Below are 8,414 nucleotides of genomic sequence, written 5' to 3' on the forward strand. Positions count from 1 at the left end.
TTCTCTTCCTCCTCCTCTTCCTTTTCTTCTCTTTTTCCTCATCCTCCTTCTCCTCTTCTCCTCCTCCTCCTCTACCTCCTCCTCTTCTCTTCCTCCTCCTCTCCTTCTCCTCTTCTCCTTTTCCTTCTCCTCCTCCTCTACCTCCTGCTCTTCTTTTCCTCCTCCTCCTCCTCTACCTCCTCCTCTTCCTTTCCTCCTCCTCCTCCTCTACCTCCTCCTATCCTTTTCCTTCTCCTTCCTCTCCTCTTCCTCCTCTTCCTTTTCTTCTCTTTTTCCTCATCCTCCTTCTCCTCTTCTCCTCCTCCTCCTCTACCTCCTCCTCTTATCTTCCTCTCCTTCTCCTCTTCTCCTTTTCCTTCTCCTCCTCCTCTACCTCCTGCTCTTCTTTTCCTCCTCCTCCTCCTCTACCTCCTCCTATCCTTTTCCTTCTCCTCTTCTCCTCCTCCTCTACCTCCCCCTCCTCTACCTCCCCCTCCTCTACCTCCCCCTCTTCCTCTCCTCCTCCTCTTCCTCCTTCTCTTCTTCTCCTTTTCCTTCCCTCTTCTCCTCCTCCCCTTCCCCCTCCCCCCTCCCCCTCCCCTTCTCTTTCTCCTTCCTCTTCTTCTTCCTCTTTTAAAAGGCAAACTAGAGACCGTAATCCCTCTCCCTGTAGGCTCCCTGTATCCATACAGCCTGTCATGATTCAAAGCGCAGCTCATGAAGCCCGAGAATCAAAACTCCTAGAAATTGCTTTCCCAATCTTGACTGCAGGAAACTAGAAAGCCCCCCCCCCGTCCTCTACCCTGTTGCCAGTTTCCAAGCCGGCACCCCTGGTTGGCATCAACTGGCATCGTGAAATGAACAGATGGTAAATTCCCGTCCCGGTGAACCACAAGTGTTTCACACCAGCTGCAAGAGCTGAAGAAGACTGCCCACTTGTTGGCACTTGTCTTCCTGGCACGCCGGGACAGCTGTCCGAGGGGAGCCATTAATAGCATCATGGTCAATAGAGCCTTTTAAGACAGCTGTCCCCCAAATTAAGGGGTCGGGAGTTGCTGGATCGATTTAAAAAATAAGGGGATCTTTCCTTTGCAGGTGATCTTTTTCAGGGGTCTCTTGGTCTCTTCAGCCTTACATAGAAACATAGAAACATAGAAGTCTGACGGCAGAAAAAGACCTCATTGTCCATCTAGTCTGCCCTTATACTATTTCCTGTATTTTATCTTAGGATGGATCTATGTTTATCCCAGGCATGTTTAAATTCAGTGACTGTGGATTTATCTACCACGTCTGCTAGAAGTTTGTTTCAAGCATCTACTACTTTCAGTAAAATAATATTTTCTCATGTTGCTTTTGATCTTTCCCCCAACTAACTTCAGATTGTGTCCCCTTGTCCTTGTGTTCACTTTCCTATTAAAAACACTTCCCTCCTGGACCTTATTTAACCCTTTAACATATTTAAATGTTTCGATCATGTCCCCTTTTCCTTCTGTCCTCCAGACTATACAGATTGAGTTCATTAAATCTTTCCTGATACGTTTTATGCTTAAGACCTTCCACCATTCTTGTAGCCCGTCTTTGGACCCGTTCAATTTTGTCAATATCTTTTTGTAGGTGAGGTCTCCAGAACTGAACACAGTTGAAAGACGGCGTTTAAGGGATGACTTGATCGAAGTGTATAAAATCCTGCATGGGATAGAAAAGGAGGATGGAGAAAAATTATTTTCTCTATCACACAATACTAGGACGAGGGGGCCCTCCCTAAACCTCATAGGTAAGAAAGTGAGGACAAATAAAGGGACATATTTCTTCACCCAGAGGGTCGTTGGTTTGTGGAATTCACTTCCAGAAGAGGTTGTGACAGCTGTCAGCCTTAATAGCTTCAAGGCAGGATTAGACAGATTCAAGGATGCCAAGTGTATCATAGGGGGTTATCGAAACAGATGTCCCAGTGCTGCTTCTACGTTGGTTGAGGCAGGCAGAATTCCCTTGGGTCCCAAGGGAAACAGAGGATTTTGCCTTCTCTTTCTGCTCAAGATCCCCATGGACAATTGGTGGGCCACTGGGTATGTTTTTCCTATCGCAGTAAATGAGAGTGAATGTGTATAGTTTTAGAAGAGCTGTGCGCACATGTGTACCGTATACATACAGTTTATACAGTAGATAATGTATATTTTTGTGTGACTGTGTGTAATATGTATGTACAGTAATTCCTTGCTACTTCACGGTTCATTTTTTGCGGATTCGCTACTTCATGGGTTTTCTTTTTTCTTTTTAAATATTTTTATTAATTTTCTTTAAACACACAAGACAGACAACATTTAACATTTAAAGGAGCTACCATTGCTCCACTTATCTTAGAAGTCTAACTAGTACAAAAAAAAAAGTCTAACTATAGTCAGATCAATACAGAGATACGATTTTTAATATTATGTTATAATTTGCGTAATGCAAATACATTCTCCTATCTATAAAGTATCATTTTGATGATATAATTAAACTAATTAAAATAAATTAATTAAACAAATAATAAAAAAGCATTTAATGTTATTAATATTAAAAAAATACTCTATCATTAATCTATTACTTTATATCTATTATAACAATATTTTTTAATAATTAAAATCACTTATTTAGTTTAAAAAAAAGAAAAAACCTTATCCTTTTGATTTCTTAATACTCTACCATATATATATTCAATTTCATAAATACAAATGATTATAAATTCTTATATAATTTTTAAAACTATTTTTTAAAATTCCACCATTCTGCTTGATTGTTCAAGCGTCTTGTCATGATTTTTTAAAATACTTCTTCATCCTTTGGTATTTCCTTTTCTTTCCATTTCTGCGCAAATATGATCCTTGCCGCAACTAAATGTGAATTATTAAATAATATTTTTTTATATATATATTTCATATTTGAGATACCTAGTAGGAAGAATTCTGGGGTCTTTCTAATCTTCTCATTCGTTATTTCCTTTAACCATTTCTCTACTTTATTCCAATAATTCTTGGCTTCAAGGCAAGTCCACCATGTATGACAATATGTACCAATTTCTTTTTTACATTTTCAGCAGGTGGGAGAAACGTTAGGAAACATTTTAGAAATTCTATATGGTGGGAGATGCCATCTATAAAACATCTTGATTTGATTTCCTTCATGGGTTTTTAAAGGGAGCTTAAATCCATTGAAAATTTTAAATCCATTAAAAATTCATAAAATTCTTCTACAGTATTATTGTACTCTATTAAAGAAACTGGTAGGATATCACATGTAGTTCCAGCTGAGAAACATTATAGAGTGACAGTTTAATGCAAAGGGTGGGTTTTAAAAGTCCAAATACTCATTAAATACATAAAAAACTATTTTTCCTCTACTTCACAGAAATTCATTTTTCATGGTTGGTCTTGGAACGCATCCCCCGCGAAAAACGAGGGATTACTGTACACATATGGCATATATACATAGAAGTAAATAGTATATTTTGGACGTTCCGTAATAGTAAATGGATAGGGAAATTGTATATCTTTGAGGCAAGGAGAGGCCAGGCACCCTAACCTTAACCCTTAACATGGGGGACGTCAAGTTGGCCACCTTTAAGCCAGTCACATGACCTTTAAGCCATCCCCCGGTCACATGATCACCAAGCCACTCCCATCTGGTCACATGGCCATCAAGGCACACCCACAAATAAGCCATGCCCACAGTGTGGTGGTAAAACTTTTTGCAGCCCTTCACTGGGTTCATCCCTTGTCCCCACATCCACAAGCTCATCACATGGACCACTCCGGTTCTCTCAGCATCCATGATCCTCCCCTGTACTTCCGGCTGGTGCTAAATAAAGGATGACCTTGAATCTGGTGGAAGGAATTTATCTATCTATTTATTATTTATTTATTAATTAGATTTCTTATACTCTCATTGATTAGTTTCCATCCGTTGTTTCTTGTCCTGCCTTACGGTGCTTTGAAAAATAAATTGATTTCCTCTTGTTTGTGGCAGCCTCTCAAATACTGGAACTCTGCTATCATGCACCCCTCGCTCTTCTTTTCATAAAACCAGACAGACCCAGTTCCTGCAACCGTTGTTCATATGTTTTAGCCTCCAGGTCTTTAATCCTCTTAATCAATCTTCTTTGCACTTTTCCCAAAGTCTTAATAACTTTTTTTTAATGTGGTGACCAAAACTGATGAGAAGTACTAAGGCTTTTTAAAGCAGTAGTAATACTTCATGTGAATATTTTTTTTAATTTGATAAGTTATGATTAAAGAGTAGCTTGTCTGATTTCTACTTAAGGGGCTAAAGTGCTTTGAACATACCAAGAACCAGATTATGGCACCGGACCAGATTACCTCAGGGACCGCCTTCTGCTGCACGAATCCCAGCGACCAGTTAGGTCCCACAGAATGGGTCTTCTCCGGGTCCCGTCAACTAAACAATGTCGCTTGGCGGGACCCAGGGGAAGAGCCTTCTCTGTGGCGGCCCCGGCCCTCTGGAACCAACTCCCCCCAGAGATTAGAACTGCCCCCACCCTCCTCGCCTTTCGTAAACAACTTAAAACCCACCTCTGCCGCCAGGCATGGGGGAATTGAGATCCTCTTTCCCCCTAGGCCTTTACAATTCTATGCATGGTATGTCTGTATGTATGTTTGGTTTTTATATTAATTGATTTTTAATCATCAATACCAAATTACTATTGTACACTGTTTTATTGTCGCTGTTAGCCGCCCCGAGTCTCTGGAAAGGGGCGGCATACAAATCCAATAAATAAATAAATAAATAAATTAAAAAAACAACAACTCCAAAGTTACTTTTCAGTCGCTGTTTTTCCAGAAAAGACACTCAGGCCAAAATACAAAAAAGTCAATAAACATTTATTTGATACAGCTGTGGGTTTTCATTTTTTAATACATACAGTACATAGATTTGTCCCATCAAGGGTTTCAGTGATGCTGATATTAATATTTATTTATTACAGTACTCTAGCGGATATCCCCCCCTCCCAAAGATTACCAAAAAAGACAGATCATCACAAATCAGGAGTTTATAAGATTGTTTACATTTAAAACATTTTCTCTCTCTCTCTCTCTCTCTCTTTCTCCCTTTTTGCAAATAAACACTTCTTAATATATATTTATATTTATATTTATATATATTTATATGATTACAAGTGATAGATTGAAAATCATTCTTTTATTTTATTTTCCAAAATACACCTATGCATTAAATGTTGGCATTGGGGAGAAACAGACAGATATTTGGAGTTGCCCTGGAATCAATATCGTACAGAAAGGAAGGAGGGAAGGAGATATTGATGAAGAAAGAGGAAGGAAGGAATGAAGGCAAATATTGGTGAAGAGGAGGAAGGAAGGAAAGAGGGAGGGAGGAGGAGAAAGGAAGGCAGGAAGGAGGCAGGGAGTAGAAAGTCATTGAAGGAAAAGAAACGACAAAATAATTATCTTAAGAAGGAAAGAAGGAAATAAAAGAAGAAGAGAGGAAGACTTTGAAGGGGGGAGAAAGGAAGAAGGGAAGAGAAAGGAGAAGAAGGGAAGGAGAGGGAGGAAGACAGGAAGGATGATCTTAATGAGGAAGGCAGGAAAAAAGTAAGATAGCAGACAGTTTATATGAGTCAATATTGAGGGACCTTTATAGCCCCTGGGCCAGGCAGATTTAAATAAATGTTTTTGTTCCAAAACCCAAATCCTGTTGAACTGTGATATCCCCTATCCCAGGACCCTTCTCACTCCATTACAGGCACCCCACAGCCTTATCTGACCCCCAGCTTTTGAGTTCTTGATCAGAACAATTAAGAGCGTCCAAGAAATGACATTGGGTCTCTCTAGAACCGAAACCTACAGGAATACGGGAATTCGTTTCCGTGTCTTGAGTCATAACCCAGTGGAACTTAAAAAGAGAAACCTCGATGCCATCCTCTAACCTCCAACCTGACTTCGTCCCACAAAGTGGGGGCTCTTAAGGTTTCGCATAGTGCTTCCTCATCTCAAAGTGTACGTGCGCAACGGGAACCAAACTCAACCTGTTCAGTTTGATTGACGCAACAAACGTATGCTTTCGTACTCTGCACGTTGCCCGAATGGATTTGTAACCCTACAGGCCCGCTGAACCCGGGAAGAATTTGGCTGAACGGCACCTAATTCCACCCAGAATCAGTGTTGCCCAACTAGATTCACAAGATCCACACAAGTTCCATAGAGAAACTGATTGTCAAAATACCTTAAAACCTTCACATAGATACAAGAAGAGAATTCCATCATTCACTAAAGGATGTTTCTGCAGCGATAGACGTTGAAATGTCTTACAACAAGAAGTGAACCAACTATGGTTGTAATTTGGCTTTTAAATCATGTTTAGAATAAGGCTCCAGAAACCAAGGAAGACACATTGTGATTATTCAGATATCTTTATTGTTTCTAGACAGGATCTTGCCAAAGTACAGCATGCTAACATCCCCATATAAATCAGGTACTGGGAATTGTCAGTGTTCCAATAAAACACCCCCAACGATGGCATCCAGGCCTGACGCAAACTATCTGGGCTGAGTTGCCTCTCGTTTCTCTAGAATAATCTCCCCTTTCTGGGAATCCGGGGAAGGAAGGGAGGGAGGGAGGGAAATAGGGAGGGAGGGAAGGAGAGAAGGAAGGGAGGGAGGGAGATAGGGAGGGAGGGAGGGAGATAGGGAGGGAGGGAGGGAGGGAAGGAAGGGAGATAGGGAGGGAGGGAGAGAAGGAAGGAAGGAAGGACCCAATATCAAGAAAGACACAACACGATTCTTCCTAGATGATTTCTTTATAGTTCCTCACCCATATACAGAAACCTGCCAAACTAAAGTATGTTAACATCCCCATATAAAATATGTACTCTGGGAATGATTAGGGAGGTGCTGTCTTCACCCTCTTTCTCTCACACAAACTATCTGGACTGAGTCCATTTCTCTGGAATGCAGTGGAATGCTGGGAATCTGGGGATGGATGGACAGGAGGGCAGAAGGAAGGAAGGAAGGAAGGAAGGAAGGAAGGAAGGAAGGAAGGAAGGAAGGAAGGAAAGAAGGACCCAAAATCAAAAAAGACAAAATGTGATTCTTCCTAGACAATTTCTTTATGGTTCCTCACCCACAGACAGAATCTTGCCAAAGTTAAACTTGCTAACACCCCCATATAAAGCATGTAATCTGAGAATTATTAGGGAGGAGCTGTCTTCACTCTCTTTCTCTCACACAAACTGCCTGGACCAAATTTCCTTTTGCTCCTCTGGAATGCAGCTCCCCTCTCCTGGGAATCCAGACTACATTCCATCACACTTATGTTTGCCTGCATCAGTTGTCTGCTTCATTGTTGATTTTTTTTATCATCAACATCTGCTGGAGAACTACAAGGACGTTAATCCATGTGACAAACTACTCATCAAATTTTCCGCTCAAATTCAAATAGAGCTTTGGAAACATCTTATAAACATAGACCCTTCTAAAGTTTCAGCAAGAATTCAATACTATTTTTAAAGACTCTACCTTGACCGATGATCACCATGCAAATTAATTCACTAACAGGACTGGGAATCACAACCACATACTGGGGGAAATAGTTGTGTGCAAATGCACTTGCTCTAATAAGCCAAGAACAGCCACGTGTATCTTTATTCAACTACTGTTTTAATAGAGTAAATAGAATATTGGCCAAGTATGACTAGAGATGCAAGGAATTTGTCTCTTTGTGACATGTTAAAAGGAATTTAACACTGACATGTGTTTATTCCTAATCAGCAATAAATCCATCCTCACTGACAAGTTTTAATAACGGTTATTTCTGCAGGAATAAAATTATGGATATATTGGTTTACCTCCAAGCTGATAAAAATAATGTAGCTCATCTTTTTTCCAAACGTGTTTTCCAATGGCATTGCGGAAACAGACCTTTCCAATAATTCAGAATAAAACAGTCATGTGAATGCAACATAATTAAATTTCCTTGTGATTATGTCCTCGTCTTTTGGTGTTCCCTTGTTTTTCCAAAATTGGTCCAATTAAGGACCAATTAACAAGGAAAATAAAAGAAAAACACTAAATACTACTCAGTATGGAGTATATTATATGAATGGTTGAAAGAAAGAATGGATAAAAGAAGAACTAGAACTGTCAATACCTGAGAGAATAACATCAAATCTTTATGGACAATTGTATGGAATAATGTAGGAGAAAGAACAAGTAATTTATCAAAATATAAATATATTTGTATAGGGAAAGTATATTGGTGGATGCAAACAGAAAGATGCATATTAACCTGGGGGAATTGTACCTATATGTTTGCTTGTCTTGTTTATGTATGTGATTTGTGTGTATATAATAAAAAAATTATTTTTTTTAAAAAAATTGCTTGTAAATTAGTACTTTTCCCAGATTTGTGCAATAGTCTGAACTA

This window comes from Erythrolamprus reginae, chromosome 3, assembly GCF_031021105.1.
Source record: "Erythrolamprus reginae isolate rEryReg1 chromosome 3, rEryReg1.hap1, whole genome shotgun sequence".
Lineage (NCBI taxonomy): Eukaryota > Metazoa > Chordata > Lepidosauria > Squamata > Dipsadidae > Erythrolamprus > Erythrolamprus reginae.